The following is a 12,265-nucleotide window of genomic DNA, read 5'->3' on the forward strand; positions in this document are numbered from 1 at the left end:
GGGATACAGGGTGCCATTGAACTTGAAGCTGTGACTGCCACCTGACCACTTTGGGTCCTCATGCCAGTGAACCAATTAGAACAAAAACAAAAAGCAGGGACTTAATTATACTAGTTGGGTCATTGATTGACCATAATTACTTAGGGGGCTAGGATGCTACCTCCACGAAGGAGAATGTTTATAACCCAGAGGACAAGGGTCTTGGCTCTTGGTACTTGGGCAGCTTTAGTACTCCCATGCGTTGCAGTGGCTATGAATTGGAAATCACGCAACCACGGTCACATAAGACAACTAAGGGCTCAGAAGTAGAGGTCTGGGTCATCCCACCAGGCAGGCATCTCAGATCAGCCAAGGTGATAGCCATGGGACACTTGGAGTGCATGGTCAGCTTCTTGTTTCTACCCTATCTTTTCTATTTCCTACCTGTAGTCCCACTCTAGCCCTTGAGGTGAGAAAGAAGAGGGAAGAGGCCAAGGAACCTTCAAAATTATCTCCCTGTCAGAAGCTAGCTTTGCGTCCTCTGCATGAAGTCTAAACTGGCTCTTTCTCTAGTGAGAGTTTTTCTCGGCTCTTCAAGAACCATAGACTGTTGGTGTCTTTCCCCTAGGGTGTTGCTCCCTCCCAGAACAAGTGTCTCCATTCTGGTTGTAGCTTTGGGAATCTAGCATTTCATACGTCTGTCTGCTGAGGTCTCATAGCTGTGGTTCCGCCTCCAGCAGAGTATTTCCGTCACCACACTCACATTATTTGCCAAAAAAACTCGGGAAGTGCAGCTCAGTCCATCACAAGAGAAGTTTCCTCCACTCTGCTGCACTACCCAGCCTGTCTCTCACCTGCAGTCTTGTCCACTGTGTCCTCCCCACATCCAGCTGCATGGGGCAAAGGATACATAGTTAGATCTCTAAGTGGTCTCCTTAAAGTCCTTTTCTCCCTCTCTGACTTGGGGTTGGGGGCAGGTGAATAGAGAAGAGATGGCCAGGACGACTCTCTCCGAAAAGCTCCTTCCTGGAAATCTACTCATTTCCCTTCTGTAACTTCAGTGTGGGTGAGTCAGGTAATTGACTTTCCAGTTAGAGCCTTTACCATTTTACTTCTTGGCCTAGTTCTTCACTCTGGATCAATTGTCTATTATATCTTGAATCCCAATGCCTTGAATTAGTGAAACAGTTTTAACATATTATTTCTTAGGTATATGTACAGATTGAGGATGGTTACACAGCAGATCAATAATATACTTCACCTTAAAAGGCGAGGAGGAATTAATCATTCTTTATTTATATACCTCTTCATCTTTTGATATAGTATGATGAACCTGTGTTCCTGTAGTAAAAAAGCAGAATCATAAGAAACAACATAGGGCATAGAAGTAAATTCAAAATACATATACATACAAATCAATATTAGCCATTATTTTTCATATGTCAGATAACAACGTGTAATAATTATTTCATATGTTTCAAACAAAAGGACTTAGATTCTAAAGTAAAAGTGTAGGATTGCCTTAAACATTCTGAAGCAACTTCATGGAGGAAAGGTGTTTTCGTTAATTTTTATCTTGTATTTACATGTGATGTAGTGGATTGACCTTTTGACTAGAAAATTTGAGGGCGAACATAAAATGACAGGGGACTCTCAAATCAAATTTGGGGGGATAAGGGAGAAGCAGGTTATAGCTTCAGTACTGTCAAAAAGAAAAAGAATAAACCTAGAGAGGCACATTCTTTTCTCAGTTTGGTCGACACCTCTAGAAATGATGAAAGCGGTCCATAGAATTAATTACCCCTATGTGCCATGTCACTAGCTTCCCAGGCAAACGTGTGCTTTATGTACCTCCCGAAAGCACACTAAGATCCAGTGGGGACAGAGGAAGGGAGAGTAGGTAAAAAAAAAAAAAAAAAAAAAAAAAAGTGAAACATGGAAACAAAATGTGGATAATGGAAAGCAGAGGAGTTGGAATGGCTTAGGAAAGAGGAGAAAGTGAAACCAAGTAGTCTGAAGGGGTCAAAGCCAATAAAAATAAAACATTTGCGAATAACAGACCCCGAAAAGACTCCAAACTAGGTAGCATCTCCGAAGTTGCAGAGTGGACTGAAAAGAGGAAGGCGGCTTGAAAGGCTTGGTGGAGTAGCTGGACCCCCGCATCCTTTTCCCCAATAGAAAGAGTCCTAAGTCAGGGCTCCAGGAACAGCCAAGAACTAAGAACAGATGGGCACGCTGAATGCTGAGGCTCTCCTTAGCCCCTTCTCCTGGCCGCCTTCCTCACAAGGGCGACCAGATCAGGCACAAGAACTGAGACTGACCAGCCTGATGACAAAAATCTACAGGCGTTGGCATTTAGGTGTCCTTACAGGCAAATGCGCAGGTGCTGAAGTAGGGAAAGTATGTAGGTGGCAGGGGCAGGAGAGATGGGGAGAGAGTTCTACCCTCCTTCAGAGTAGAGTCATTAAAAATTTCTATAAAAAGAAAAACCAAGAAATAGCAGTTTAAACATGTTCTTTAGAAATCTGGGAACACTGAGCAGTACCAAAGACAAGTAAACGTTGTTGCCTATCACTGTGATTTTAAAGCAGATCACAATCAGGAGCTAATCAGCTTGTCAAGAAGAACCAGGGCCATCCGCTTGGTAGAAAGCTGATTCTCCATCTTCCAGGCCAGGCCAGTGATCACCCAGACGTAGAGACCTCCAGTGCTGATGAACACAGACCGTCAGAGGAGGTAAAGCTTCTGTGACAGTTGACAGTTGCCACCATAAAGCCACATAACAGGTCACCCCAGAACTCAGTGGTCTACAGGTATTCTACTCACGCTCACAGCTGCAGGTTCAGGGGTATTTGGCTGGTCCAGGCTGAGCCTAACTGGCTCTGCCTCAGGCCACCTGCTTCTGGTCTCGATGTCAGGCTGTGAACCTGTAGGTCTAAGTCTGGAACCCAGGCCGAGGAACAGTGGCTGCCTATTGCATGTTCTTGTCCCGGTGAATCACTTCCATGGACATTCCAAGTCTCTGACTACTTCACATCAAACGGATAGCCTGTTGACCCAAACAAGTCACAAGGCCAAGCACAAAGTCAAGGGGCCGGCAGCCGTTACCTTCCTAGTATGAAACTGTAGCAAGGGTTGTATAAATGACGTACAACAGCAGAGTGAAGACATCACTGGAACTATCCAATCTGCCAGAACACCAACTTTACTTCTCACACGTTGTCCATCAAATGTATTCTAACTTTCGTCTTCATTCCCTTTATGTCATCAAGGTGGTGCAGTCACCTGTGATATCTCGGCTGCAAAACCAGAATTAATGGTTAATTGTTCTGATATGCTTCTTTATTTGGGGGCAGTTATTCTAAACCTTTTTAATGTTTATGTTATTTTATTTCAAATCTTTCCTTTTTAACCTAAGCTCTTTCTCTTATCTGAATAAGAATACAGAGTCCTGTAAAAGTTGTTTAATCCCATTTTATGTCATGGAGCCCTTGGTCCCTTTTCTGGATTTAAAAAAAAAAACAAAAAAAACCCAGAAACTGAGAGCAAAGTAGACTGGAATGTAGGGAAGGTTATTTGATATAGAAAATATGTAGTCTAGCCAAGAAGTGATTACTCCAGAAATCCTCATGGAGAATAAAGGATTTAATGTGCGACTTGATATTTTGGAAAAACAAACTGAGGATTAATAATATCCGGGTGATGTCTCCCAAAAACACCAAAGGAAACAGCGAAGACGTCTTAAAAGAATGGCTTCCAGATGCCTAGTAAATCATGTGTCCCTAACAAATGAGAACATGGCTGAGGGAGGATATTACTTATTTTGAAAAGATACGCATTCTTTGGGTAACTAGTAGCATTTTGCACTTCAAATTTGTAATATTATTAAAGAGATAGAAGCCAAGAGCATCATCCTTTTCAAATAATGAAATGGTGGATAAATTATTTACAGCAAAAATCAGTTTTGCCATGCAGTGTGATTTGTTTGTTAAGAAAATAAATAAATCAGGGTTTTATGGTGAGGCGATCTGTCTATTTCATTGACTGGCCTATATCTCAAAGTCTTGTGAAATGGGAGAGGATGATTGAAAAGACAAAGGTAGAATAAGAAAACCAGGCTGGTGCCTTGCACATAGGTACGTTTTCAGATCCATAAGTTAGACTCTGGAATCTGGAAATTGATTTTTACAAACTGTCTACACCCCCATACTCTCTGGAAAAAGCTCATGTGTTCCCAGTTCGGAAACCACTTAGTTCATAGATAGAGCTCCCCAAATTTCTAATGCCCTTTGAGGTCTTAAATCGTTTCCTCTGATACACTCCAGTATGGATTCGCAGCAATCAAAATGTGCCAGAACCTATTAGCTTTCAGAGTTGGTATGATGAAGAGCATTTAGTAAGGTCACAGGCTTTGGTTTTTCATACTGAAATCTTCTTTCAATTTTCTCTGTGTTTATCTTATCCCCGTAATATTACCAGGCAAGTGTTTGTGTTTGACCTGTTTTTCTCTGCATCTTGTCACTGAATTGAAGACAACAGAAACAGCAACAGCAGCAGGAAAATGAAACCAATGTCTAGGGACCACAAACATTGTAATCAGATATTACAAAAAGGAAGTAAGAATGTGTGCATTCTCTCTGAGGGATATTGCAGTTAATCAATTACATTTCCTATAGAGGATATTAAGCACAAATGGACCATCTCCCAATTTCTATGGACATTAAGTGCTTGAAGTACAAAAAAAAAAAAATTCTAAATGAACCAAATTAATCTTCTATTTCCTTCCTAACTGGCAAATTTGTTGAAAGTAGGAGGCAGAAGCATAGATTAATAAACCACATGCAATATATTGTCAGTTGTCATTTGAAGGAGCTGCTTTTTCCTCTGTCATACTAATTACCCAAGTGTTGCAATCACATCACAGGAACACTTGGGGATTAGGGAAGCCACGATACTTTCCCTTTGCAGAAGTGTCTGTTGCCTTCGCTTCTGTAAACTTACTCTGTCTTAGTTAAGTTTAGGTTCCAGTGTGAGAAACAAAGACTCTCAAAAACACTGGCTTACAGAAGGCAAATTTATGACAGCACGTCTGGAGTGAGCGGTGAGGGCCCGAGCAGTAGCTCTCCTCTACGGAGTCCTGAGCGGCAGGCTCCCCCCTCATCATGCAGGGCCCACAAGTCCAAGATCAGCTCCATCGGCAGCCATCTTGACGGCATTCCAGCCACAGGAAGGAGGAAAGGAGGAGGAAAAGGGGCAAGGGGCACATGCGGGCTTGCTCTTAAGGAAACTGCCACACTGCATTTCTACTTACAGCTCATCGCCCGAGTTAATCATATGGAAAATTTTGCCTTTGACCTTTTGAAGCTTTCTCAATAGGTACATAGAAATTTAAATTTGTTACATATTCTTTCTTTCCTTTTTTAAAGATTTTATTTATTTATTTGACAGACAGAGATCACAGGTAGGCAGAGAGGCAGGCAGAGAGAGGGGAGGAAGCAGGCTCCCTGCTGAGCAGAGAGCCCGATGCGGGGCTCGATCTCAGGACCCTGGGACCATGACCCGAGCTGAAGGCAGAGGCTTTAACCCACTGAGCTACCCAGGCGCCCCTGTTACATATTTTTTCTTAAGGTTTTACTCTTATCATTATGAAATGACCCTGTTTTTCTCTAGTACTGATTTTTATGTGAAAGTGTATTTTGTTGGATTTCAGCAGCGGTATACCAGTTTTCTATTTGATGTTTTTCTGGTATATCTTTTCCAACCTTTTACTTTTGACTTTTCTGGAAGCGTATATTTTAGATATGTTTATTGTAACAGAATATAGCTATTTTAAAAAAGAAACACAGTCTGTGATTTTTGCTTGATGAATACACTTATTTATACTATATGTTATCTTATTTTATGCATTTATTTGTTCCATCTTTTCTGATTCTTTTTCTCTCCTCCATTGCCTTCAATTTGGATTATTTTTTTTTAACTCAGTTTTACTCCCTGCTATGTGAAGTCACACACTCTGATGCTACTCTTTTAGTGTCTACTCCCCCAAAACGAACCTTTGTAATTATCACAGTCTCGAGTTAATACCTTTACCTACCTCTTAAGCATTACCCCATCCCTGTCAGAGTTGTATTCCCCTCTGGAATAATAAGATATCATGGTCATGTGTTTAAAATTCTTTATTTAATTCTTTGAAGCATTAGTTTTGCTATTTTTTAAAGTCATCATTTTCTATTTTTGTATTTATCCATACTTTTATCATTTTTTTATTCTCTACTTCTTTTTAAAATAGAATTACAGAGGTATGATTGAGATACAATAAACTCACATATTGAGAGTGTACAGTTTAATAAGTTTCAGCATACGGGGAACAATCACTACAATCAAGAGAATGAACATATCATCTCCAAAAGTTGTCTTGTACCCCTTTTAATCCTTCTCTCCTGCCACTTCATTTTACTGATGGTTGTAGTGTGTCAGGCAGGAGCAGAAATCCACATCCAATCACTAATCCTATTAGTGAACCTCTCTCTGCAATTCTGGTTGCATCCAGACTTTGAATATGAAATCACTTTCCTTCCATCTCCAGTACACTCTTTTTAGATCTTCCCTTAGGGAAGGTCTGCTAATGCGTAGCTCCCCTCAGTTTTTGATGGCCTGAGAATATCCCCATTTGGCTTCATGCAGCAAAGATTTTTTTCTAAAAATAGAGCTCTAGGTTCAAAATAGTTTTCCCTTTGCACATTGAATACATCGTTCCTCTGTCTCCTGGCTTCTTTCGTTGCCATCAGGGAATCAGCAGGCAATTTGTTACCTCTTGGCAGTTAATATGTCTCCTTTAAAGATCTTCTTTTGGGGCACCTGGATGGTTCAGTTGATTAAGCATCTGACTCTTGATTTCAGCTCAAGTCATGATCTCAGGGTTCTGATCTCAGCCCTCTGCGTCAGGCTCCATGCTGGGCGTGGAACTTGCTTGGGATGCGAGTCTCTCTCTCTCCCTCTGCCCTTCCTGGCCCTGCCTCTTTCCCTCTTAAAAAACAAAATAAAATAAAGATCTTAAATATATTGCAAAATATTCACCGTGGCAAGCACAGTTAGCATTTGTCACCACACAAAGTTATAACAATATTAGTGACTGTGTTCCTTATACTGTACTTTTTGTCCTTGTGACTTATTTCTTTTATAACTGGCGATTTGTACTTCTTATTCCCACCTATTTTGCATATTACTCTACCTCCCTTACCTTCTGGCAACCACCAGTTTTCTGTATTTATGAGTCTCTTTTTCCTTTTGTTTTGATCTTGTCTGTTTCTTTTGTTGATTCAACATATAAGTGAAATTGTATAGGATTATGTTTGACTTATTTCACTTAACGTAATACCCTCTTGGTCCAACCATGTCACAAGTGGCAAGATTTCATTCCTTTTTAAAGGCTTAGTAATATTCCATTGTTTGTATATAACATATCTTTGTGATACATTTATCAACAGATAAGTTGCTTCCATATTTTGGCTATTGTAAATAATGCTGCGAAGAACATAGGGGTGCTTATAGCTTTTCAGTAATTAGGGTTTTCACTTTCTTTGGGTAAATACCCAGAAGTGGAATTACTGGATTATATGGTAGTTCTGTTTTTAATTTTTTAAGGAATCTCCGTACGGTTTTTCATAGAGGTTGCATCAATTTACATTTCCCCCAAGAGTGTACAAGGGTTTCCTTTTCTCTACATCCTTGCCAATAATTGTTATTTCTTGTCTTTTTTATTCTAGTCATTCTAACAGGTGCAGTGTGGTATCTTGTTTGTGGTTTTGATTTACATTTCCCTAATGATTAATGATGCTGAGCATCTTTTCATGTGTCTGTTGGCCATGTGTACATCTTTGTTGGAAAATGTCTTTTCTGGTTCTCCACCCACTGTTTTAATCAGATTGATTTTTGCTGTTGTAGGGGTTCTTTAAACATTTTGGACATTAAACCCTTATTGCATATATCATTTGCAAATATCTTTTTAAAATATTTATTTATTTATTTATTTATTTGAGAGAGAGAGAGAGTGATAGAGCACAAACAGGGAAGTGGCAGGCAAAGGGAAAGAGAGAAGCAGGCTCCTTACTGAGCAAGGAGCCCAACGCAGAGCTTGATTCCAGGACCCTGGGATCATAACCTGAGCTGAAGGCACATGCTTAACCCACTGAGCCACCCATGCACCCCTCATTTACAAATATCTTCTCCTATTCAGTATATTGCCTTTTTGTTTCGTAGATGGTTTCCTTCACTGTGCAAAACTTTTTATTTTGATGCAGTCCCAATAGGTTTTTTTTTTAAGATTTTATTTATTTATTTGTCAGAGAGAATGAGCACAGGCAGAGGCAGAGGGAGAAGCAGGCCCCCTGCTGAGCAAAGAGTCTGATGTGGGACTCGATCCCAGGACACTGGGATCATGACCTGAGTGGAAGGCAGCTGCTTAACCAACTGAGTCACCCAGGCATCCCGCAGTCCCAATAGTTTATTTTTACTTTTGTTTCTCTTGCTTAGCTATAAAAACAGTGCTAAGACCAATACCTGAGAGTTTACTGTCTGTGTTTCCTTTTAGAAATTTTATGGCTTTAGGTCTTTCATTTAGGTCTTTAGTCCATTTTAAGTTTATTTTTATGCGTGGTATAAGAAAGTGGGTTAGTTTCATTTTTCTGAATGTAACTCTCAGTTTTCCCAGCATCAGTTATTGAAGAGACTGTCTTTCTCCATTATATATTTCCCCCTCCTTCATTGTAAATTAATTGACCATGTAATTGTGGATTTATTTCTGGGCTTTTTTATTCCATGGACTATGTGTCTGATTTTGTGCCAGGACCATAATGTCTTGAATACGATAGCTTTGTAATATAGTTTCAATTCTGGGATTTTGATATGACCTTCTTTGTTCCTCTTAAGATTGCTTTGGTTATTTGAAGTTTGTGGTTGCATACAAATTTTAGGAATATTTGTTCTAGTTCTGTGAAAAATGCTACTGTTGTTATGATAGGGATTGTATTGGTCTGTAGATTGCTTTGGATAATATGGACATTTTTTTTTAAACTAGATTCCACACGCAGTGTGTAGCCCAGTGTGGGGCTTGAACTCATGACCCTGAGATCCACACCTGAGCTGAGATCAAGAGCCAGACTCTTAAACCAACTGAGCCACCCAAGCATCCAGGTAGTATGGACATTTTAACAATATTGATTCATTCTATCCATGAGCATGATGTATCTTTTAATTTATTTTTGTCATCTTTAATTCATCAATGTCTTACAGTTTTCAGAATATATGTCTTTCATCTACTGTTTAAACTTATTCCTAGGTATTTTATTATTTTTGGATACAATTGTAAAGGGGATTATTTTCCTAATTTCTCTTTCTGATAGTTTATTATTAGTATAAGAAAAGCAGAAGATTCCTGAATATTAATTTATCCTAAACTTTACTGAATTCATGTATTCTTTTTTTTTAATAGTTTAAAAAATATTTTATTTATTTATTTGCCTCTGTAGGCACAGAGGCAGGCAGAGAGAGAGGAGGAAGCAGGCTCCCTGATGAGCAGAGAGCCCCATGCAGGGCTCAATCCCAGGACCCTGGGATCATGCCTGAGCTGAAGGCAGAGGCTTAACCCACTGAGCCACCCAGGCGCCCCGTAAATTCATCTATTCTAATAGTTTTTTAAAGAGTCCTTGGGGTTTTCTATGTATAGTATCAGGTCATCTGCAAATAGTGACAGTTTTAATTCTTCCTTACCTGTTTGGATGCCTTTTCTTTCTTTTTCTTGTCTGACTGCTGTGGCTAGGACTTCCAGAACTACCTTGAATAAAAGTGATGAAAGTGGTCATCCTTGTCTTGTTCCCTATCTTAGGGGAAAACTCTCTTTTTCACCATTAAGTATAATGTTATCTGTGGGTTTGTCATGTATGGCCTTTACTATGTTGAGGTATGTTTCTTCCTTATGTACTTTGAGAGTTTTTATGATGGGTGGATGTTGAATTTTGCCAGATGCTTTTTCTGTATCTATTGAGATAATAATATGATTTTTTTATTCTTCATTTTGTTAATGTAGGGTATCACAATGATTGATTTGTGGATATTGAACCATCTCGGCATCCCTGGAATAAATCTCACTTGGATGTGGTAAATGATCCTTTTAATGTATTTTTGAATTCAGTTTACTAATATTTGGTTGAGGATTTTTCTATCTGTGTTCATCAAGGGTATTGGTATTCAGTTTTTCATGTGCAGTAGTGTCTTCATCTGGTTTTGGTAATGCTGCCCTTGTAGAATGGATTTGGAAGAATTCTGTCCTCTTCGATTTTTTTGCGATAGTTTGAGACTGAGAGGTATTAACTCTTACTTCACTCATGTATTATAGAATTCACCTGTGAAGCCTTTTGGTCCTAGAGTTGTTTGCTGAGAGTTTTTTGATTACCAGTTCAGTTTTGTTACTAGTAATCGGTCTGTCAGATTTTCCATTATTTCCTAATTCAGAGTTGGAAGATTGCATATTTTTGGGAATTTATGATTTTATTCTAGATTGCCCAATATTTGGCATATAATTTTTTGTAGTTGTCTCTGTATTTCTGTGGTGTCAGTTTAACTTCTCCCCTTTCAGTTCTGATTTTATTTATTTCAGTTCTCTCTATTTCTTATTGAGTCTGGCTTAACATTTATAAATTTTGTTTATCTTTTCTAAGAACTAGCTCTTAGTTTCATTGACCTTTTCTTTTGTATTTTTTAAGTCTCTTTTTCATTTATTCCTACTCTGATCTTTATTATTTCCTACCTTTTACTAACTTTGGGCTTTTCTGTTTTCCTTCTTCTAGTTCCTTTAAGTGTAAAGTTTGTTTGTTTATTTGAGACTTTTCCTGATGTAGGCCTGTATTATTATAAACTTCTCTCTTAGAACTGCTTTTGCTGTATCCCAAAGATATAGAACCATTGTTTTCATATTAATTCCTCTCCATGTATTTTTTTTTTACTTTTTCTTTGATTTTTTTCATTGATCTATTTGTTGTTTAATGGCTAATGTTTATTGTTCCATGTGTTTGTGTTTTTTCTAGTTTTTTTTCTTGTAATTGATTTGTAGTTTCATACCATTGTGGTTGGAAAATATACTTGATATGATTTCAGCCTTCTTTTTTAATTACATTTTATTATTATTAATTTTTTATTTGAGAGATAAAATGAGAAAGAGAGCATAAGAAGGGGGAGGGTCAGAGGGAGAAACAGACTCCCTGCTGAGCATGGAGCCTGATGCTGGACTCAATCCTGGGACTCCCAGATCACCACCTGAGCCAAAGACAGTTGCTTAACCAACTGAGCTACCCAGACACCCTGACTTCAGTCTTCTTAAATTTCAGACTTGTTTTGTGGTTTAACATGTGATCTATTCTGGAGTATGTTCCATGTGCACTTGAGAAGAATGTATAATCTACTTGCTGTTCTTGTCTGGAATGTTCTGTATATATCTGTTAAGTTCATCTGCCCTAATGCGTCATTCAAAACCACTTTTTCTTTATGGATTTTCTGTCTGTATGATCTATCCATTGATGTAAGAGAAGTGTTAAAGCCCCCTATCCTTACTGGCAATTCTGCTATGTCTGTTAATATTGGCTTTATTTATTGAGGTAATCCAATTTTGGGTGCATCTGTTATATCCTCTTGTAGGATTGATTGCTCATTCATCGTTATGTAATGCCCTTCTTTGTCTACCGTAATAGTTTTTGCTTTAAAGTCCATTTCATCTGATCTAAGTACTGCTATGTCAGCTTTCCTTTTTCACCTCCATTTTCATGGAATATCTTTTTCTGTCCCTTCACTTTCAGTCTGTATTTGTCTTTAGGTCTGAAATGAATCTCTTGTAGGCAGAATTAGAAGGGGGTCTCTCTCTCTCTCTCTCTCTCTCTCTCTCTCTCTCTTTAAATCCATTTAGTCACCCTGTGTCCTTTAATTGGAGCCTTTAATCCATGAATATACTGATAAATATGTACTTGTTACATATTATTTGTTCATTTTTTGGTAATTCTTTTGTAATTTCTTTCTCTCTTGCTCTCTTCTGTTGTGATATAATAACTTTATTGTTATGTATGTATTTCTTTTTCTTTATTTTTTTGTGTATTATATGTTTTTGAATTGAAGTTCCTATTAACATCTTATATTTATAGCAGTCTGTGTTAAGTTGAAGGTTCCTTAAGTTTGAACACAGTCTAAAAGCACCAAATTTTACTCCACATCCCATGATTTGTGTATATGTCATAACTTACAT

At 38.5% G+C, this 12,265-nt stretch overlaps 2 long non-coding RNA genes across 5 annotated transcripts in view; both read left to right on the forward strand.

Moving 5' to 3' along the window:
* LOC116594387 overlaps positions 1 to 12,265 on the forward strand; it is a 97,041-nt gene that overhangs the window by 13,470 nt on the left and 71,306 nt on the right. The window lies entirely within an intron of this gene.
* On the forward strand, positions 4,420 to 9,991 carry LOC116594388. The gene is made up of 3 exons (XR_004287195.1): positions 4,420 to 4,430; positions 5,075 to 5,080; positions 9,890 to 9,991. It is a non-coding gene; the product is annotated as an uncharacterized LOC116594388 (long non-coding RNA).

This window comes from Mustela erminea, chromosome 6, assembly GCF_009829155.1.
Source record: "Mustela erminea isolate mMusErm1 chromosome 6, mMusErm1.Pri, whole genome shotgun sequence".
NCBI classification, from domain to species: Eukaryota; Metazoa; Chordata; class Mammalia; order Carnivora; family Mustelidae; genus Mustela; species Mustela erminea.